Genomic DNA, 23,359 nt, shown 5'->3' with positions numbered 1-23,359 from the left:
AATCCCAATGAGTCACCAAAGTTTTCCATGGGGGTGCCTCCCCCTTAAGTCCCGCGTTCATGTCTTAGGTTAAGTTTGCCAAATTAAGGAAACAGAGGGTGCGGACGTAGAAGTAAAAGCCAGCCGATTGGTCAGCACCCGCACGCGAGCGAGAAAAAGAGGGCGCACGATTTGCCGCGCGAGTTTTCGTGGAAGCACGACGTGCGATCGGCAGGCAGTTGCTACACGACAACATTGGGAACAAGACTTGTACACCAGTAAGACAATAGCAAAAATAAAGACTCTTAAAATATATCTTCTTTAGTACAAAGTCGGACTCTCGCAGTGGTGCTGTTTTTCGTTCAACATGGCTAGTTCTAGAGTCGGCTGTGACGTAGGCATGGCGTTAAATGTGTTTCCTCCTTCGCTATTGTTTCTTGCCATTTTCTTTTTACATTTTTACTATTATCCATCGTAGATTATATTATAATTTAAAGAGTTAAATTAAAAATTCCTGGGCTGACTCTAAACAACTTTTTCCTTTGCAAAAGTGCCCTCTGAAGCTTTATTAACAAGTTATTAACGAAAAACATTGACCAATCGGAGAGCGTGGTTAGCGAGCGCTCGACCGATCAGTGACGGTGCACAAGCTACTCGTAGCGTTCGCTCTCGCCGTGCTCGAGCCTTGTACAAGAAACTAAAGATCTCTATGCTATTACCCAATATCCTTTAAACTATTGGATGAAAAATTATGAAAAAAATCAGGGACACGTTAACTATCGCGACACCAATTATGAAATTTTGTTAGATTTTTAAATTAATTACCCAAGTTGTAAAAAAAAAACGAGAGAAAAAGATCGAAAAATGCCGATTTTGTATTGTAGCAATACCGGAATAATAATCATATTAATTCAGTAGATAAATATCCAATACTATTGTTCTCAATTTCTTTCACATTTTTCAATTTGATACACCACGGTAAAAAATTAAAAAGCAATGTTTCCATAGTTTCTACGGATTCTACACTATTATTATGCGTATTAAAACATTGGAAATCGTGTAAAAATGTTTGTTTCTTAAGAAATCTGAAACTAATCCGTAAATGCCATATGTTGCAAAATATAATTCGTAAAAACTACGCAACTAGCGATATTTATTTCTTTAACTATGGTGCACTAGATCAAAAAGTGGCCAAAAAATTCTAGATAAGAGAATAAGTAGACATGCAATTGTTATTGAAAATCACCCATTCGAAGAATTCACCTGCTGCTTGAATACTTGTTCCACTGGGTTACGTTGTCGATCCCGGTCGTTGAGAAATAAAGTAGTAGTAGCGTAAGACCTGCTAATCGCAGGTATACAACGCCACATAAGTACACCTTACATTTTTAATGGTCACCTCTGCGGTCACCTCTACTGATCACTTCATTAAAGGAGTACTTAACCTCCTAACCGCTGACAACTGCGGAATTCGCCGAATTAAAAACTCCACGGTCGTGGATTATTTTGAAACGAGATCGTCCCTACGTTTAAAAACAATGTGGCGGTCGGTTCGAGTACTTTTTACGGTATATCCGTTCCGCGACTTTTGCATTACTTCGGCACTCCACAGCAAAGAAAGAAAAGATTTTGCCGGCTTTAAAATAATTAAGATCAAATGAATACATTTTCGATGATATTGTTATAGAATATTATAAAATAGGACATAGAATCGTGCGTCAAAAAGTTGCTCGTTTGCATTGCGTCTTAAGATTATATGAGGAGGAAAGATAAGAAAATATTATTTAAGGGCATTTTTCTAATTGATATGTTTATACATATTTAATAAATATGATGGCAGTAATTGTCTGTTAAACTAGAAGAAATACTTTTTTTAAATTAGGGCAGTTATGATTTCTGATCCCTATGGAAAAAGTTATAGCAAGAATAACAATAAAATATTCACAGTTCAATAATAAAAAACAGATTCTTTCAAAATCTATTGCTATTATCTGTTATTATTGTTACTATTATGTATTATCATCACCATCTATTATAACCATTTATTATTGTCATTATCGTCTATTATAATACAGAACCTCGATTTAGAACCTTAATTTAGAACACCGATTAACGGAACGATCGACTATACGATCCTCGATTATCGGAACATTGATTAATGGAACGCAGTGTTCGGATAATCGAATGCTGTTAAGCAAGTAGAGAAGAAAAATATAGCCGATATATTTACATATCTATTATTCTTGTTTACATTATGAATTCTACTAACTATCCTTGACGTCCTGTGCAATTTCATCCCGAGCTAGTCCGATTTCCAGCCTCCTACTGGCAACCCTGTGTAACCTGGCACAGGTACTTATGTCCATGTCTTAACTTTATCCTTGGTACCTCCGTGCAACTTCATCAGGAACTATGTAGTTTGAATTCGAAATATATCGGCAACACTATGTTATAAGCACTGGCGCGACCTGATTAACATTCTATAAAACACTAAATCCTTGGCCTTGCGCCGCTCTACCTCCGGGATCGTAATGAGCATAAATTTTTTTGATATCGTGCTCCGTTTTCATAAAAATTGAGTTCGAATTATAATTGGATACATGCGTGCGAAAGTACCATTTTAGGTGCTTGATAGTACACAGGGTACACAGAGAAGAGGCACACTTACAATCTGACCATTGGCTGTTTCTATGGAGAGCTAGAAGCATTCCCCTTATCTCGTTTACCCCTCAAATGCCTAAAATTGTATTTCAGTACGCTCGTACTTGGTTAAAATTCAAAGTCAATTGTTTCGAAAACGAAGCATATCAAAAAATTTATTCACATACTTTTGACTTATTTTTCCATGTAGAATCACCACTTTTCCACTTGTACCAACAATTCTACAGTCTGGGACACCGTATATATATAATACTGAAATGTCAATTTAGATTTGAAATGGACTATAATCGCTTTTTCGTATTGAATAAAGACTGTTTGAATATAAACGATTATCAGTTAGAAATAATTAAATTTAGATAGTCTCACTAACTCAGTGTATTTGATGCACGTCAATTTGTGATATACAATTCTTTGGACACAACGCGCATCATCTTTGTAAATGTAGTAAATTAATTTAAACAGTGAAAACCCCAAAGTATTGTACAAAAAACTATCTCTTAGGTCTTAGAGAAAACTGACCAACCGATCGGCACACGGAGACCACCTACCTAACAATCAATGACCACCTTTGACTTCCGGTCCCCCGTCCAAGACTGCCGCCAGGTCTATTCGGCTGTCTCTGTTTTTGTTTTCCTTCGACAGCCAATGATCCGCAACCAATCCCGTGTGCCCGATCAAGAGGGACAGTCGATCTCGGCTTGAGTTTCTCCTTTTGTCCCTCTTCATAAATAATTTCTTTGTAAGGAAATATGGCATACGCAAATAAACTTTGAACGGAGTCTCAAGTCAACTAATAATGATCGACTGATGGATATTCTTTATCTGTCTAGTGCAATTGATTGATTGAAACTGATGAAAGAGGAAATTCAAGATAAATACATACCTCGAACTGCTATACTTATTTCTTATCAGCGATATTTACGTCGAAAGTATTCCTCTGCCATGATATTTGCTGACTAGTGACTACACTGAGAAAACAGAGACAAGTTTCAGTTTTTCCATCTCATAGTCGTGGATTAAACCCTCTCCTTCAGGACAAAGTGAACGCATAAAACTAATAATGAAAATTTAACTTGACTGTACCGGAAAGATTTGCGAGAATCTTCTAACGATAAGAGTTTATGGCTGTATTTGTGAATCAGCGACAAGAACCAACGCTTTCTTGGATTTTTGGTCCTATTGCTCCGACGATACCGACTGCCGACTGAACGTGAAGTTCTGTTGTCTATTGTCCATTATCTAAAAAAGGTACTGAGAAAATTCAACAGCTGTAGAAAACCTTTAAACAAAATGATAAATTGCACAGAACCGAAAATATAAATCATTGCAACAAAACATGATGCGTCGAAGGAGTTTGCATTGCAATAACAACTGAATATCAACCCAATCTTTTTTTATTTGCATTTGCATGATATTGTTTAGAACAACCAATCGCAAGTAAGAAGGAAAATTAGAGGAATACCGATCACTTATAGTAAATTACCTAAACATAAGTCCGTAATGTCAGGCTTATTAAAATTTATTTTTCTAATGTTTGATACATTGTATTCATCATGACAAAATATGAAATGCATAAAGCTAATCATTTAAAAGCAGTATAAAACAGAACGTAAAGTGAACTTTGATTATTTCTCCACTGCAGAGTCAATGCTGGCTAATTTTTCTCCAATAATTTTTAAATAAACGAAACAAAATTATACGTATTTTTATTTACTGTTTCAATAACATAATATTTACTTTGGTACATATTTTTTAATGTAATATTAAACAAAAATTTTCTCAACATCTGGATATAAAAAACAGTTTTCCTGCTCGGTTGTCCTGATTGAGAAGTTTCCATTAATTAACCGACATTTCTCCATTTCTTTCAAACGGTATGGTCAGATGGGCATATTGTAAATACAAATGCTATTAAATATAACAAAATTGTTTCATTAAGATGGCAAAACTTTTGTAAAATCTAGAAGGTGAAACAATCTTTTAGATATATATTGTAAAACTGAAAGCAAAATAAGTTATAGTAATACTTACCATTTCTTATTTTTTTTAAAAAAGTTATGATGAAAATATGACAAATCTTCATTTACATATCTTCCTTATGTGCTATAGCAAAACAATTGCAAATTGTTACAAATTATTACATCAAGGCAGAGCATAGCACAAGAGAAGTTTAGTATAAAACAAAACTATGTACCTATATACTAGATACTTGGTTAACCGGTAGTACTCACTGATTGATACTCTGTAGTCTCCCTTACTATCTACTAATGGAAAATAGTATTCAAAGATAAAATTAGGACAGAAAGGTGTACATAGAATAATAAACAGGGTTTAGACATTATTTATAGTTGAAAGCAAAGCATACATTAAATAAAATAATAGAATAAGAAAAATCTATGTAATATAAAAATAAAGTCATGATCTTAAAACCAACAAAATTCTACGTTGGATAGAAAATTTCAATTCTCAATTAGTTAAAGAATAGACTTTTGCACTAACGAGAGCATCCTAGATTATAAAATGGTTACATACTTAAAAACTGTTATACACAATTGGAGTCTAATACATAATACGAAGACGATGAATGGTGAATACCCCATCTTCAACCAACCTGATAAATAAAACTTCAGGTTGGAAATAAAGTTTCGAAGAAATTCCGAGAACCATATATTTCCTCACAAGAAGCACCTTTCAAGAAACTTCGAGAAAACTTCAATTTAGTTTGAGAAATTGAAACTCGAATTGAAATTCTCGCGTGAAGAACAAAAAGTCGGAATCTAAATACTCCATCGCAGAAATCCACGCAGACCACTGAAAAGCGAACAGAATCTACTTTAAAGGTGACGATTTATGGATTCACTTTCTGGAAGAAGAAACAACAATGGAATAGAGTACTCCAAAAGAGATTCCCTGTTCAGACGATTGAAAATATCCCGAAGGGTTGTTTAGCTTGCCATCTGTCGTATGTCGATTCTAAATATAATGTCTGGTCGCCGGGGTTAAAGAAATCCGCCGCTTTAGCTGATCGTATTAACCCAGTTCTTATTGATCCCCCCTCAGGGTTCCGTTCATCGCCTGCAGTACACAATTATGCATCTATATGTACATGTTTCCCTGCACCGTTTCTTGTCGACTGGCTCTCTTTTCCGTTTACCTGTCGAATTGAATGAACGATCTATTTTTGATTCTAACGCTCCAATTTCCTCGTAACTGCCTGGACTCAAACCTCTTAAAGTTTGCTCGTGACTTGGAAACTTCCTAAATGAGTTTATAGATGTGCCTTGCATACATTCTTTCGATATACCTTTCAATTCCCTAATCAAGTAGATAACTTTTATCGTAGGATGCATCGGATTCGAGAACACGTAATTACCACAGTAATTGCCTTAATTTTGACCTCAGAATTATAGTATACAGGAAAATAGGTAAGAGTTACTGTGTAGCTCCATTTGAACATTTTGTAATTTTATTCATTGGTTATATGTTTTCGGTAGATGTGTTAAAAGGAGTATCTGGAACTGATCAACTTCAAAAGACTTTGTTGTCCAAATATGCATTTGACAGAATTTACTTTCCAATTTTAAAAAAAAGTCAAAGGATTTTATGAAGCCAGAACAAAACGATACGTAATTGGAACACATCCTACAAACTTACTTTTAATATACTATTTCAATAAAATGTTAAAATACGAAGAACCGCTTATTATCACGTGTTGCCAAAAACTAAAGTGGAGGAGTCATCGAACTGAAGTACAAAGATAGAAGCAGAAGATTGTTGGTTGACTGGTATTTGTTTTATAACATGAGTTTCATTCGTCCCATGGTATGTTTGCTTTTGGTCTCCTCTACGTCAGAATCCTAAAAAACATATCATAATTTAGTAAATGATTTTCGAAGTGTGTGTTAAGAGAAATTAATTTAGTAGTAAAATTTACTTTAAACTAAATTTTTAAAAATTTAACGGGTATTTGATAATGTATATGTATACGTAAATGTTCAGTTTATTGTCCATCGCTAAATTCTTTCTACAATAGAAAAATTCATGAATTTATGCATAAATCATAAATAACTAAAATTATATCAGAAAATTAAAACAGTTTTCGATCATATAGGACAACGATTTATTTAAATAGAAATGTATTTCAGAACAAAAATATTTAAGAAACATGGTTCAAAAAGAATGAACGTTAAAACATTAACTTAATGAAGTTCTTATGAAGGCTCAGATTATAAATAAGAAAAATAATCCAATAATCTACGCATTTCGATTAGAAAAACGGATCCCTTCATTAAAGGGGAAGTTTCGATTTACGCACCTACAAAGGATTACTCTTAGGATTCTTTTAGGAGAAAAATAAATAACACGGCAATTTATTGTTTTTGGCATTTTACTACATACGTTATGAGTTTATGAAGAGTTGAATATTTTTTTTTATGATATTCATATACGAAGAGTGTTCGTGCTGTGTATCATAGTATCTAGTCATCAAAAAATTCTCTTTGAACGTTGAAACGTCTCGCATTTTGACTATAAATTGGAACAGGTATCTGGTTGTTTTATCTCATTTTTATTTTAAAACAGTTAGAAAAAATCAATTAATGCAAAACATTATGAGTAATAACAATATTTTTAAAGCCTTTCCAGTACCTAACTACTTTCTAAATTAATTCGTACAACTTATCATGAAAAGATCAAATAACAATATCCAGAATAAGAATCGTTCGTATAAAAATCACCCAGTCACATACATATACGTATTATCTAAGGAAACGACACCTATTTCCTTCAACTATAACTCAGTAATAATAAAAAACATATTGCTTCACTAGCTGAATAATTATACAAATACAATAATTATAGAAATTCCTTTAAACTTAAACCATTGCTGAGAAATAATCTATAGAAAGACAAACAAATCAAATTAATGTCCAAAATAATTTAAATTAGTTTAATTGCTAATAACTAAGAAGTTGATGCAACTTTTTAAAATATAAGGAAAAAAAATATACCATTATCATTGCAAATTGATATTTGATACTAATATCAAGCATTAAAAAGTAACATATTTAACAATTTATTAGCATCAAATGTAGTATTTAGTACTAGTATCAAAAACAAAATTGATAGTCTATATAATTACCACTATGTGTTAAAAAATTATATTTAATATCAAAGTAAAAGTAATATTTCACAGAACTAACATTTAGTAGCAACACTATACATGTATGTATAACAATATATAGCTGATATTTTTTGTTAGTATTGTTACCAAAACTACTATTTGCTACTACTTAAAGTGGTAAAGTACTAGTGTCATAAATAAAAATAACACAATATTAATGTCATGTTTAAAAGAAATATTTTTTACTGGTATATTTTTGTTAATAAAAGGTTAATTTCTCCCTATTATCGTCAGTGAATTTGTTATTAATCGCAGTTATTAGTAGACATTATGAATATTACGCATGGCATTAACAATATCGTGAGTAGTAATAATGTGTATAAAATTGTATCTATTACCAAAATACTGTAAATCGTAATGTATAATATTTCGTCACATGAAGTATTAGTATTTACTGATAAGATTGCATAAGTGTTATTTAACATTTATGTTCGATATTTGAATTTCTTTTATTACCATCAATACAAGTATTTACTATTAGCAGTACTAAAGTAACTTAGTTCTCTTGTTTAATCATCATACTAGTATTATACGTTACTGTTATTAATAACGTAAGTAATTATTATTTAGTTATTATTATTCGTTCATATATCAATAAAATATACTGTTTTTTAACTAGCGATTGTATTTTTTCTTCGAAAACCCTTCACTTGTGCGAAAATATAACGGCATTCCAACAAAAAATGATTAGTGAAAGGTATTTTTCCATCCCGTGATAATTTTCCGTGAATGCCAATTGGAAACACCGTAAAATTGCTAGCAACTTCGCTAATCGAGTTCGATTGAAAACACGCCGATACGAATTTTCAGCGGGTAATAGAATTTTCCCATTGAATCTGAACCAATCATTGATTTTCTGTCTTCGCAATCGAGGTAACCGAACAATATGACAAAGTCAATTCTACAAAGAAGTAAATCAATATTAAACCAAAATTTGACAATGCTATGAAGTTTAACGAACTATTATTGATATTTCACTATTTTTCTACTATTATTAATATTTTACTCTACTCTGTGATAGTACTATGTACGAACCAACACATTTAACGCGCATGCGCAAGCTCTAGGACCGTCTCCTTCGCTGAAAAGATACTGTTCCACAGTGTTTAATGAGTTATTTGTTTTCAATGACTACGCCAGCATTTAACTAATAACATTATTAGAAGTAATCGCTAGTACTTCATTTATATGAATCGCTTGATCACAAAGAAAACAAATTCTGTAATGGGAACTCAAATTCATCGAAAATCAGAGTTGATATGTTCCAATATTAAAACTTTATTTTATTTTCAATAGTAATACAGTCTCGTAATATTAACTACTTACAGCCTTAGGAACGAAACAAAATAATTTTGCTTCTATAAATTCTGATACCATGTAAAACTTTATAATTGGGAATTTAAGTTTCAACTGTTGGTACGTGACAGCTTTCTCTACTTTAGAATCTTCGATTACGCTATTATCTATTAGCTCTTATCTAAAATATGATCGTAGTAGTAGAGGTAGAAATAGTAGTAGTAAAAAGATTATAATTTAATTTACAAAAAAAACTCCTAACGGGAAGAAACTTTCTGAATGATATCAGCCAGTACAATTTTATTCCATTAATTTTCAAACAACCCTTATGAATAGTAATTCTCATTTTGGGCTCCAATAGTAGACCATGCCCCTCGTGGAATACGGTACTGCATGCCAGAACGCGAAACCTGCATCGAAGGCAGTTCTCGTCTCACGATGGGACGAAGTCGTGGTTTTTTGTGGATTTTCGCGATCTTCGTGAAAAATAAACTCGCATATTACCCTAAGATTACGCAAGTGTGAATACTGAACGAGTCACGGTGCTTCCACAGACAGAGTACTGTCGTTGAAGGAGGGAAACAAGTTCAGAGTGACTCTGGGCGGTGTCAGGTTAGGTTTCGAGGGTAAGTCGCAATACCAACAAGAGGGGGAGGGGTTCATTGACAAACCGATTTCTGTGAGTTACCTCTTCTTCCTTCTATTTTACTTCGTTGAACCCTACTGATCGTCTAACTTTTATTGATCGACTCCACTTCGCTCATAAATTTACCTTTGGTCAGAAGTGAGCGTTAGTAATGACAGAAGTGATAGTAATTTGTGATAACGGTGCAGTGGCCGTGTATCGTTCATTGGTCCTTGGAGTGTACACTGAATAAGCGTTAAGTAGGTGTAATTGAGTGTTTCGGGTCAAAGCGGTGGCTTTGAAACGATCGTTACACGAGAAAGGTACTTATTAGCGTTGGTTGTCGATGAAGAGGTAAATATTTACCTTGAGAAGGGGATCATTTTGTTAACGGGTATTTCTATCATTTATGTTAATTTACATCATAATGGAAACAGAAATAATTGTCGGTGACACCCTCAGTGATATGTATAGATTGTGCTTTCATTCTGTTCCAATTTAATCGTTTGCTGAAGAGCGAGGGTTCAATAATCAAATGCGGGAGCTTGTGTACGATTAACTTGAATCACTATTTTGCATTCCGTGGTTCGTATAAATCATTCGAAACTGTCAATATTTTATTAATAAAACTATCCGTTTTTATGAACAAATAAAGAGCATTGATTGAGAGAATAAATGAAGAACTCGACTCTATAAATAAAGAGGATTCGTTAGTTTCACATGCAAATAGGAGATGTTGATATTGTTTTATAAATATTGCTTCTTGAAATATATATACTACAATGTATTATACAATTTTTATAAACAGTAATCGTTAATATACACCAATAAACTTTAAAATAATTAGCGTTTAAATTTAAAATGAACCAATTAAAAATTCCAATTAATATACATCAATATATTTTAAAATAGATAGCGTTTAAATTAAAAATGAACCAATTAAAAATTCGACTAACATATTTCATTTATTAAAGCTCAGTTAAATTTTTAATTAATTATTATTTTACCATAGACAATTAAAAGACAAATGATTATAAAAGACTGACGTAGATTCTCAATTGTTCTCATGTGAACATTTGACATCGTTAAGATATCTATGTGCAGCTTAAGTTTCAATTATAAAGTATCAAGTGATTTGTGTTAGTTTACAAGATATTTTTTGGTTCATTATACATCATTTCATTGTATTCATTTTTTAAATTATTTTTAAATTTATCTAAATATCTATTTTGTGAATTTTCTAAGTGTTACATAAAATATGAAGTTTTACGTAACGTTAAAAATAAATTACTACCTTAAAAAGTGGTTCTCGACTAGCCTGGAATGAAAGTAGCGAAAGGTTGCAATGGAAGAAATTGCCATATACGATAAACAGAATTTCGCGGCGATACAATTCGCGATGTAGCAAAATTGTATACAAGGTTCACTCTAAATATACAACTAAGTTATATTATACAGAAAAGAGAAGGCGTTTTGGGTAGTAATGGCAAACTCAACAAATCCGTGTTTCGAGAATGGTTTTTATTTATTTTCTCTAAGTGCGAATAAAATAAAAAGTATATATTTTTGAAATTGTTGAAATCACTCTTCTTACCTGCAAGGCCATAGATTTATACATATAATAAAATATGAACAATTTATGTGTAAGTATATTCATACAATATTAGAGAAAATAATTAAAAAATTCAATTTAAGTAACGAATAATCGAATAATAAAACAAAAACTAGATGATTAATTACGAAAAAGACCAATGTATGGAACAGAAATGTACACTATGTTCTATATTTAGGGTTTGATATTTACATTATATACTTACGTAGTTTTATCCACTGACACTTTCATGATGAAATTGAAAACAATGCAGTACTTACACTGGATTATAGAGATTTATGCATTTATGAAAATTTTAAATAACAAAAATACTTAAATTCAATTTAAGTGTCGGGACATGTACTTTTCGGTTATTCACTTACTGGAACATTTGTCACTAAGTTTCCAGGAACTGGGGCATTTGCCTTACGCAAACAAAAAGATAAAGTGCACAACGGCATGAAAAAATGTATAAGTAAAGTAAACGTTACGATATTCATAAAGTAAAGCCAAATTCTATTTAGATCCTATTTCTTTAGTTATACTTATAAATCTATGAATTTATATAAACATCTATAGTCTACTAATTGCATAAATAATAGAACAATACATTAATTACGGTTTCAAATAAGTAGATAAAATAGATAATATAAAGTTCACTGTAATGTTAACCTCTTCGCATTCAATGACGAGTCTGAGTTGTAGTTATGATCACGTTTTCGGGCCAAACATACCATGAGTCACATTCATGATATCAGTATCGGAAATATCTCTTTCCACCTTTTTAGACCCGCCTTTTGTCGAATTAATTTGTATTGCATGGAGTTAATATTAATGTTAAAGTTACTGGCTTATAAGTTATAAAATGTATTCACCGAGTGGAAAATAAGTTCGTTCACGTTATATTTAACAAAAATGTTTATTATTTATTACGTTTCAATTTTTTACCGAAAGGCTGTGAACTAAATTTTATTCTCTCCATAAATTCCATTTATGTTACTAATGCTTTTTAACGATTCTACTTCATACTTTATGAATCTCTTATGAATGGTGAATTTGGAAACACTGGTAAAATTATGCATACCTCCCTTTGGATTACGTGTAAACCAACGGGTTTATGTCAGCGTGAAATCATCGATATTGTTTTTATTTTCTCTGAAATGAAAACTAACCTTAAATCAGGAAATTTAAAAAAAAGATTTTCTTTTCAATTTAAAAAAAAAATATTTTTCTTACAATATTGATCGTGGAAAAAGAATCTCATAAATGTTCTTCCTTAAAAAATGGGGAGGAAGGAAAGAAAGAACAGGAAAAGAGGAAAATTGATGCGATAGTTTGGCTGTTCAAAAGTTGCATAAAGTGTGATAAAATTGGCAAGAAGTATCCCGCAGGAAGCACGGGAAAGTTTCCTGATCTTGCCTCTGCACAAAGATGCGCGAAGTTGTAATTCCCCGAGCACACTCGATGGTCCAAAGTGTCTCGTTTCCACGAGTTCCTCCAGTGTTCACAGTTTACACTTCCGTGGCCTAACATTTGCTAATTCCACGACTAAGCATTACCAGCATTCTCTTGTTCTCTCAAAACAGTTCTTAAACTTACACAAAAAAGATTTCTTTGTTACCGAGTAGTGTTATAAAAATTACAGATGAAATAAAAGGGGAAACAAATATAATCATGAAAATTAATACTTTCAATTTCTCAGAATTAACTTCTTTAGTTCACTCTGAGACATCGTAGAGTTAACAGTGAGTACTTCCTGTTTACCGAAAAGTATTTTAAAAAATGTATATAAAATCAGTTGTAAGGGAATTGTTGACGTTCAAAATAAACTAGGTACATCATTATTTAACTAGAAAATAAAAGAAATACAAAGAAAACGAATTTGTGGGAAAGATTCCTTAAACTTTCAGGCATGTAGGAAGCATCGTTTGTTCAGCTTTTTCCTTTTGTCGTGTGGAATTGCGCTAGGTACTGAAGCGGCGAAAAATTCTGGAAATGGGTTAAACTCCGGAGGAAAGCTCGGGTACCGGTGCTTTGCCTCACACTTTATCCTATTGTTTTCCGAGGCTTGAGTTGCGTTCTGTCCCGGGCCACTTGTGACGAGTAAAGTTGCCAGTAATTAGATTCTTTTGTTCTATCTTTAAACGCGGTTGTGCCTTTCTTCTTTCTTTCTCCTTTCCTCAAAGCCGGTTGTTTGCAACATTTAACTGTAAAGTACAATTTATCTCCAAAAAGAAGAAGACACGATTAAAAGGAAAAAGACAAAATAATATTTAGAAAGCAATAAGAAACGCAATGTACTGACAATATAATTTTAAAGAGACTTCTTCCTGGCTTTTTTTATGTTGCAGATTAATTCCTCCGAGAGACATAGATTGACGAAACTGTAAAAAAACTAGGCAATTCAGTATCAGATAACAGGATTAATCGAATTCGTCCACTATAGGAGTAGAATAGAATCTTTGACGGATAATTGTTAGATTGAAATACACTCAGGATTAAAGTCTGAAAAGTACGGTTGAATAATTATTAAGATTCAAATACATTTATTGTGGAATTCTAGTAGGTATTAATAACATTATCACAAGATAGAAAAGTCAAATTTACTGTCATTTATTATAAATCAAAAATTATGATAAATAATTAAAGAACTTCAATTTTGAATGGACCAACTAGTAACTTTTTCCGGAATGAAAAGAAATTTTAAAATACTCAAAGTCACTACTAATGGAAATATTAATATTCTTTGAAAAATTTAAAGAACTGCTTTCTAAACGTTAGTAAAAATCGAAAATTATCAGTATCTGTTATTGTTCAATTTTGCAACTTCTCGTAGCACGGCTCGAACGAGGGGCCGATGGTCGTCTCGAATCATTGGAATTAGGAGTAGAAAGGTCGCGGAATCAGTGCGAGGAAGGACAGAAAGTCGTCCAGAGTATGAAACAAATGACTCACGCTTATTAGAGATTTAGAGACACAATCACTTTATCAGTGCGTGCAGTATGTCTCCATTAGCGCGACTAGCCCAAGAGATCGGCACCGACACGTTAGTTCGCAGAAATTCGTGGCGCTACGACAAGGATTAATATTGAAAAATGAAGAAATCTGATTTTCAGAAGAAAGTGCAATAGGAGTTCTGTAATACAAAGATTTATTGATCATGCAAAATTTAGAAAAAAAGTTGCCATATATCTACATATTTATGTCCAACCATACTTAATTTTTCAAGTTATACATGCTTATGCAACTTATACGAGCTAGTATAATTATCTCAAAAAATGTTACATGTTTTGTACATATTTCCTGAATCCAATTCTAATGGTAGAGTAGGTACAAACTACAAACACTATACTCACTTTTTCGATGGATCAAAATATTGTATATGATGTTAATATATATTGATCGTTTTAAATAATATATTTCTAGCAAAAAGCTATGAATCAAAATGTAAAGTGCAATGTTGTACCATAAAAATGAAATTCTGGATGTAGTTGTAAATTTTACCTGTGTGTTAGAAAATATTGAACAACTTTTGTATTCTAGGGACAAAGAAATAAATTGCAATTATTATTCGAGGGAAAAATGAAATAACTGTAAATATGATCAAGCATACTTTTTTCATAATGTTAAACTGATATTCTCCTCTCGCTCACTCTCTTCTATCATTTAACACACGTTTTCAGTTCGATTGTTTATAGTAATTAGAAATTATTAAATAATGGCAAAACCTAGAATGCTTTTCACATTCCTTTGTCTCGTACATAGTTCAACAGTACTGGTGAAAATGAATAGAATTCAAAAACAGAAATTTCGTAGAAGAAAGAGCATAAACTTTGAAATACTAGACATCAGATATTTTTGTATTGGTTTCAGTGAAAATATTTTTATAATTTCGGTTTAATGCTTGTTCTTTTTTCCTAAAACCTAGAACTGTAATAAGATTACGTTGAAACATTTTAAACATTTTTATATATATATATATATATGTTATTGCATGATATAATATATGTTATATATATGTATATATATGTATGCCTGTGGGTGAATATATATAAATAGGCCTAGTCGAGTAACTTCTTTTTTTTGCCAATATTTCGAATATGATGGATATGGCAAAACTAGTAATCGTGAACTGTAAGGTTATCATTCACGATAATATATTTACTTACCAATTCGATGTTTAAATCTTTTTTCTTCTGTTGTTTTATTTTATTTTTCAGAGCACATTCGATTCAACACAAACTTGATCTTAATTTTTATCAAGTTCACTAATAATAAAAACACTCTAAATTACACTCATAGTATACCACTAATAATCAAGTTCTAAAACACTAATAGCAAATACCACTGCACCAACTAGACTAAAAAATAAAAACTCTAAAGGCTCGTCCCGACATTTGAATTTTACAATTAATCAACGGAAATATTCAGTTAAAGTCAAGGTTACTTTCTCCACTGTCATCCTCATTCCTTAAGAATGTCTCGCGAGACGCAAAATTGGTAACTAGTTATCAAAAATGATATGAAACCTGTTGTGCGGTGACATCTCGAAGTAGAAAGGGAGCTTTTCAAATGAAGTGGGGATTCTTAGCGATCACTAGTTAGTGGGGCAATGTCCGTCGCATTCGCAAAGTTTCATACCAACCTTACTGTCAATTCAGAGTTCAGAATTTTCAAAGAATGATGCAAAGAGCTCCAAAAAGTCAGAACCGTCTTAACAATAACACCGATGGCATATTTAAGCGACCGCTGATTTCCTTCGCGCCTTATGTGAAATTTTTATTTCCTAGTATAATTATCAGTGCAGTGGTATTTATTATTAGTGTTTCAGTGCTTGATCATTAGTGGTGTACTAGCAATATTATTTAGCGTTTTCAGTATTAGTGAATTTGTTTACAATTAAGACTAAATTTGTGCTTAATGGAACGTGTTCTGAAAAATAAGATGAGACAACAAGAGACAGACGATTTAAACGTTGAATTGGTAAGTAAATATATTGTCATTATATATAATCCTATAGTTCACGATTTTTTATTTTGGCATATCATATTGGAAGTATTGAAAAGAAAAAAAAAGTTATTCGAATTGAGCCTATTAGGTCAATGCACCTCGCTAGGTCTTCAGTGTTGGGGTAAACACACCACTCTGCCGGGCCTCAGGATTAGAGTAGCTATTGTCGTGTAGCAAAGTAGTGATAGACCCATGCTTCTATGTGCGACTCCACACAGTCAAACCGATGTCAAATCTTTAATCATTTTTCTGATTAAACGGTTTGTTTGCAATATATGGTTCCTTTTAAACATTTTCTCTACTCAACGAACTGAATATGTTTACGTAATAAAAGAAATTAACATTAATCTTCAATGTTATAAGCAGTTTGAGAACGGGTTTTTAGGAAATGTACACCGATTCAAATGTAAACCGGACTATTAATTTTTTACACCCTGTATATTAGGCGTTTTCTTAACAACAAATAACATGGAAACAAAGCCTCAAAACACGATTTCTACATTCTTGATTTTCTTTTCATTTTCGTATGTAACAATCACTTCTTCAAATTTCTGATACTTCTTATCGAATACTCTGTATATGTTATTCAATTATCTATACATATTCCAATTCCTACATCTTCTGATTTTGGAACATATTATAAGTATGCAAAAGAAACTCATTACTTAAAAATCAAAATACATGTATAGGTAAATCAGAGTTCATAACTCAATGAGTTGGGGTATTCTTTTTTGGAAAGTTAAACATTAAAACAAGTACGTACCCTTCCATTAAAGGATATATTCATTAACTAAATTTTGAATCAATTAAATTCCATTAATTAAATTGAACCAATAACAGCGTTTTTCTCGTCCATAGTAATTTATTTATGGAGTGTAATAAGGCATAAGGAACTTACATATACGCAGTTTAATTACATGTTTAAGCTCTATTTGATATTTATCCTTATAGTATATAGATTATTTGAATAACAATTAAAATTAATATTTACAGTTAGTGCAAACCCAAATTAGGTTTAAACAAAAAAATCAACCAATTGCGAAAAGACAAAAGTAAGTGGACAGTACCAATAACAGCTAATTAGTATTTAGTATTGCCGCCTTTTGCTGCAATTACGGTCTCTAGTCGTCGCCACATACTGTTTATAAAATTTTCTATATAATCTTTGTCAATATTGTCAAACGCTGATTTTAAATGATTAAAAAAGTCCATTTTATTCTCTCGCTTATCCAAAGGAAGTTTGGAACCCAATACACACCATAAATTCTCTATCGGATTCAAGTCAGGACCTTGTGCTAACCATTCGAGTAATTTAATATTTGAATCAGTAAAAAATTTCATATTCCTTTTGGCAACATATTTTGAATCACTGTCCCGTTGAAAAATAAATCCTTTCTCCAAATTTATTTTTACTGTTGTCTCTTCTAAATTTTCGTTGATTGTGCTAATGTACTTATCGGCATTCATAATACCATCAACTGGAACTAAGGTTCCAGTCCCCTTCCATGACAAACAACTCCACACTATTAATGAACCACCTCCAAATTGAACCGTTTGTGTTATAAATGATTTTTTGTATGTTTCATTTCTCTCTTTAGACTTTTTGCATTTTTTCAATTGTCGCATTCTAAATTTTGATTTATCAGACCATACTATCATTTTCTAGAACGTTATAGGCATGTCAACATACATTTTAGCAAAAGCTAAGCGTTTCTTCATGTTCTTTTTGTTAATATGAAGTTTACGCCTTGCCCTACAACATTTTAGTCCTATTTCGTGCAATTTTCATTTTATAGTTTTTATCGACACATTTAATTCTATTGCATTTAAAATTTGCCAGTATGCGCACCCTCTGCTTGCCGACTTTGAACGATTAATATGTTTTTACAAAAAAAAATTTACAAATTTATATTACTTGAAAGTATAGTTATTCCAACATTCAGGGTATTTGTCTGATCTGGATTCGGTGGAATAGTTCGTGCAATCTCTATTTTTTAAGATATTTAGAGAAACAACAAAATTATTGATTTTTCAATCATTTTTAAAGAAAAATTGTAGGAGACATTAGTTTATTTTTTTCTAATCAAGTTCTGGGAAATCTTTTCACACTTTCTTATCAATAAACAATAAACAGAGTTAAATTGATAAATCGCGAAAATGTTTAAAATATTCACCTTGACAATTTGCTTCAACGCATTGAAATCGACATCTCTTCGCAATACTTTAAATGTAAACATGAACGGGTGTAGTAAAAGTACATCAGTTGAAATTTTTCACATTAAACAATACCATCACAGGGTATTGCTTAATAGATCCGATGACTTTTCTATGATTTGTACATTGTTTACTTCTATTCTGTTTTCAGTTTGCAAAGGTTTGATTTTTAACGTTTTATTATAATTTTTATACAAATTACTATTTGTGACCTTTTTATCTGCTAAATTTCTTTATCGAAAGTTGTTTTCTAATGTATGCCCATTATTTATAATCGTACTCAGCTTTTTGCCATTTTTATGCGAAGTCTAACATGCTGGAGTCAATTTGTAAATTTCTGCATGATCGCGCATTCTGTAGTTGACGTTAAGTAGTACTCCTCTTTCCTAGGAATATTTTTACATACACTCACAATCACAACAGTGTTTTACCTACTTGCTTTAATTTCTTCCCGTTTTAGTTTTTGAAGACAAATACTTCACACCTTCCTGTCTTGATATGTCTGGTATTTCTGTAAGTTACTATTAAAATTGGAAGTTGTTTTCTTTTTTTTTTTTGTAGATTTTATGATTTTAAATAACATGAGTATGAAAATATTTAAACTCATATTCTATTTCTGCAAAAGAATATATCCGAGTCTATGCCTTTTAATAACAATATATGAAACTTTTAAATTCTGAATGTGTATGTGAAAAATTTTTACAATTCTTTTCCTTTTAATTAAGATGTTTGGTTAAAAAATGGTGATAATACAAATTTTATTGAAACTTGAAGCACAGATAATGTAGATATCAATATGTGTATGTTAAATTTGAGCACGATTCATTATATGTGTAGTTTGTTAGATATTATCCTCTTAGAGGTAGAAAAACTGACACTCGGTCATATATTTATCGATAACAAATAGAGATTAAAATACAATAGAGATTAAAATTATAATTTAGGCAAAGTTAATTGAGATTTCATAGAGCGGTTTCCTTTAATTTCAACAAAGTTGACCATGTAGTATCAGAGTATGATGAATTTAAAAATGAACTTTCTATTTGAATTAGAAAAATGAAGCTTTTTTATACCATCATACATTATGGCGCTTGGTTAATGGGTATACTAACGTTGTATTTACTCGACATTGCACATGGTCTGTGACGTACGTATGTGTGACTGATTATTATGAAACTGATGTTAGTGAAATGAGAACGTTGCCGCGATCTACAGCTACAATACTACGCAATTTAAGAACTTTTTATTTTCAAACTTTTCTTAATTTTATCAATTTCTTCAAATTTCAACTGAAGCAATAACGTTAAAAAGTCAGTTAAAAAATTTAACAATAAAAAATTACATTTTTTAAACGAAACTTTAATATTGACTAACACAGTTGGGAAACAATTACCTTAAAAGGTTTTTAACACGATGACATTATTGAATATGAAATTATTATAGGAAATTTTGTTAATTATAAATCTAATTTTATACTATATCTACTGCTCAAAGAGTGCCATTAGATTAGCTACGGAACTGTCATGTTCTAAGGTAAGTCCGAAATAATTCGACCACTTTTTGGAAAAAAAAAAAAAGTAGTATTGCTATCTTTTATTCAAGCGTTTGTTGTTTTGAGTAAATTAAATCAATGTTGTAGTAATGTAGAATATACATAAATTATACTTTGCAACAAATTAAAATATTTGTTGTCATTTATAATAACAGATATTGACACTGCAACTGGTTGGTTTCACCTGCGTGTCAGGGTTAAAGCATCCCCACCCACTACGGGTGGAACATATTTTGAAAAATAACAAAGAATCTAGTTTACAAAAAATATAATAAGCGAAGAAATTAATTGGTATGTTCTTCCTTCTCTAGTTTTCCACATAAGTGGTATACATTCTCGTACTTGAAGCATTCATCATGAAACCAATGGCCACAGTTCACACATTTAAAATTATTTTTTGAAATAGTTTTCCCTGCATCCAACGCATTCGTTTTCGTCCATTTCTACTAACAATACATTGATTACTTATAAAACTGAACTTTCGCTCCGTGAATCTTACGTGGTCGATCTATACTAGAATCACGGAAGTAATTGACCACCTTTTTAACATAAAATAAAAACAAATACATGCGTATTGTTAATGTTATACTGTGATTTTATGCGTGTTATATCTCCCAGTATCGAAGTAATGTAAATAAACTCACCTGTCTTTCAAATACCACTAACACTGTAATTTCGTAATTTGGTAACAAAATTTGTCAATGTGGAATCAACAAGAGACTGATTCATTTATTTCTTCTTGTCTTTAGATGCAGATTCTTCTGTTATATCGGTCTTAACTCTCGGAAGGCGGACAAATGTGCACTGGCGACGGGTCAGAGTGATTCGGCAGCGTGTTGTCCGCTGGCCGAGGGTTAAACCATGCACACTGGCCGATCTCTCCCGCTAATCAAACTATCCCGAATTTACCCTATAATAAGTTTATTTATTAGCTTAATTTCTTTGATGGCATTGCGTTCTGGTTAGAGTTATAAACTTGATTGCTTTTCGTTCTCATTTTCACTACGTTTGATAAACATGGGAAATTCTGATATAGAGGTTCCAATTTCTTCCTGTTCCTCTTCTTTCCTAAATACTTTCACGTCGTTTTCTGCTTCCGTTAAAATATGTAATCCGTGATTTGTGTCGCACTACACTGATTTATTCGCTGAAAATTCTGTTTTCATAATTTCCTAATTTCATAGCTGTTTCTGAACTACTATGTTTTCTTCTTTTGGTAGTCTTACAATAGTTGCTTCTTATTACTCTGTTATCATTGAATCTAGAGATTAGGCTGATGAAAATCTAGCAATGCTTTCCACTTCTTGTAGTCTCGAGAAACTACGATCGATGAGTACTTAAAGCGGAGACATATGATTTAAAACATTACCTATTATTCATAGTCGCACATCTTTTTAAACTTTTCAATGAAAACATCCTCATTGCTCTATTAAGCACACCGTACTCTTGCGAGCAAATTATTGCAAGTCGAAAGCGTAAAATTGTTGAGAAGAGAGAAAAGAAAATTTCTTGTTGGAAAAGAACGTCGCACACTTCTTATGAAAAAGTAGCTTCCGTTAATTGGCTAAATTTTTTATATGATGCTGCTTTTACGATGCAGATCAAAAGCTTCCATCTGCACAACCTCAGAAACGCTGAACCTTTTTAATTACGGAGCCTTAAAGTGCTCGAAATTATGTATTTAATAGGAATCGTGTTTTCAGTGCCTTCATTAGTCATACACACATACGTACGTAGGGAAAACACATGCTATGTGTACAAGTGTATGTCTGTGTGTTGCGTGATACACGCGCACACGTGTGCATGCCTGTAAGTGCACTCCAGCAGTGATATACGAAAATAAAAGAATGTTCTTCTAGTTTTTGAAGTAAGTAAATGCTGAAAAAGAATCTGAGATGATAAATATATGTTACATACTACAGTTGGTCCTTTTTGTGCAGTCCACGGGCTCAGCTTACGTTTCAAGGAAAATTTACACCAACATATCTATGTTGATTAATGGTAAATATTAAATAGAAACAGTTAATGATTAAAAGGATAACAGGGATGAGTAAATTCGTGTATATGTATGTGTATGACTGATCTACTGAAAATAAGACTTCTATTAAATACACAATCTTAAACACTTTATTTAGAGCCCTATAACTAAAAAAGTTAAGCCTTTCTGAGGTCTTGTCCATGGAAACTTTCGATCAGAATTATGAAAGTAACGGTACATCAAAAACTTTAGTCCATTTGGCAGAAGCCGTTTTCTTTATAAAAAGAATGCAGGGACTTTAGTCTCCTTCAAGGACCTTAATCCTTAACTGCAGCATTATGAAACGTACGTTAGCTAAACTCCTACTAAAAAATGTATTATTTAACATTAATGATGGTAAGTTATATATTAAAACATTCTTTACACAATTATATGAAAATTGAAAGTTTATAACTTATGTCAATTTTGTTTTAACTATATATGTGTCTTCGAACTTTTCATATTAACTTTATTTTTAATTTTAATTAGAATTTATTTTAAAAACACTTGCAAAACATGTTTATGATTATCGCATAGCTATTTTCATAAAGAAAGGGGTTAGTTGGCTCCAATTTTTTGATCCAATAATTGAGTTACAAAAGAATCCCAAAAGGAAGCAGACACAAATCTGGCTTGAAAAATTGGGAAAATTCTCACTCTCTTCTTGGGACTCAAAGAAAGTAAATTCGATAACGTGTAATATATGTATAGAGTGTTCGACAACAGATATCAGAAATTTTAAGGGTTGATTCTAAATGTCAAAATAGAACGAAAATCATGAATAACGAAATTACGCCTGGGGTTTTATTCTAGAGTCATTAATTGATGCAAAAACGTCTAAAATTCGCGTGAAATGTGTCTGTAAAGATGCAATACTTACTGTGATGGATTTTTTGTATCCAAATGCTGACAGAATTAATTTAGCAAGACAACAGTAAAACTTTACAGTTTTAAATTTTCAAATCATTCTCAAGGAAAAACTATGATACTCTCTGGTCTGTGGCTGATCTCATACCGTCGAGGATCCAACCAAATATGTAACACTTAGCGTTTATGACACATTGCAGCCCTTTTCTTAGAAAAACAGTGATACCTGATATGACCCGCGTACTCGGTTCTGTACGATATTCCCCTACTGATTTGTTTTAGACTAATAGGACGGCTGGAATCGTGTCATTCAATGACATTGAGAGGGACGTTGTACAGAAGCATATAGCTCGTACCATTATAAC

At 31.9% G+C, this 23,359-nt stretch overlaps 1 protein-coding gene across 1 annotated transcript in view; it reads left to right on the top strand.

The window, feature by feature from the left end:
* Positions 1-9,649: 9,649 nt before the first annotated feature.
* Positions 9,650-23,359, top strand: part of LOC143180940 (uncharacterized) — a 29,177-nt gene continuing 15,467 nt past the window's right edge. The window contains exon 1 of the mRNA XM_076381001.1: positions 9,650-9,744. The gene's annotated coding sequence lies outside the window, so the exon portion shown is untranslated. The remainder of the gene's footprint in view (positions 9,745-23,359) is intronic.

Source organism: Calliopsis andreniformis, chromosome 6 (genome assembly GCF_051401765.1).
Source record: "Calliopsis andreniformis isolate RMS-2024a chromosome 6, iyCalAndr_principal, whole genome shotgun sequence".
NCBI classification, from domain to species: Eukaryota; Metazoa; Arthropoda; class Insecta; order Hymenoptera; family Andrenidae; genus Calliopsis; species Calliopsis andreniformis.
Note: the sequence above shows the minus strand (reverse complement) of the source record. Positions and strands in the feature narration are given on the sequence as shown.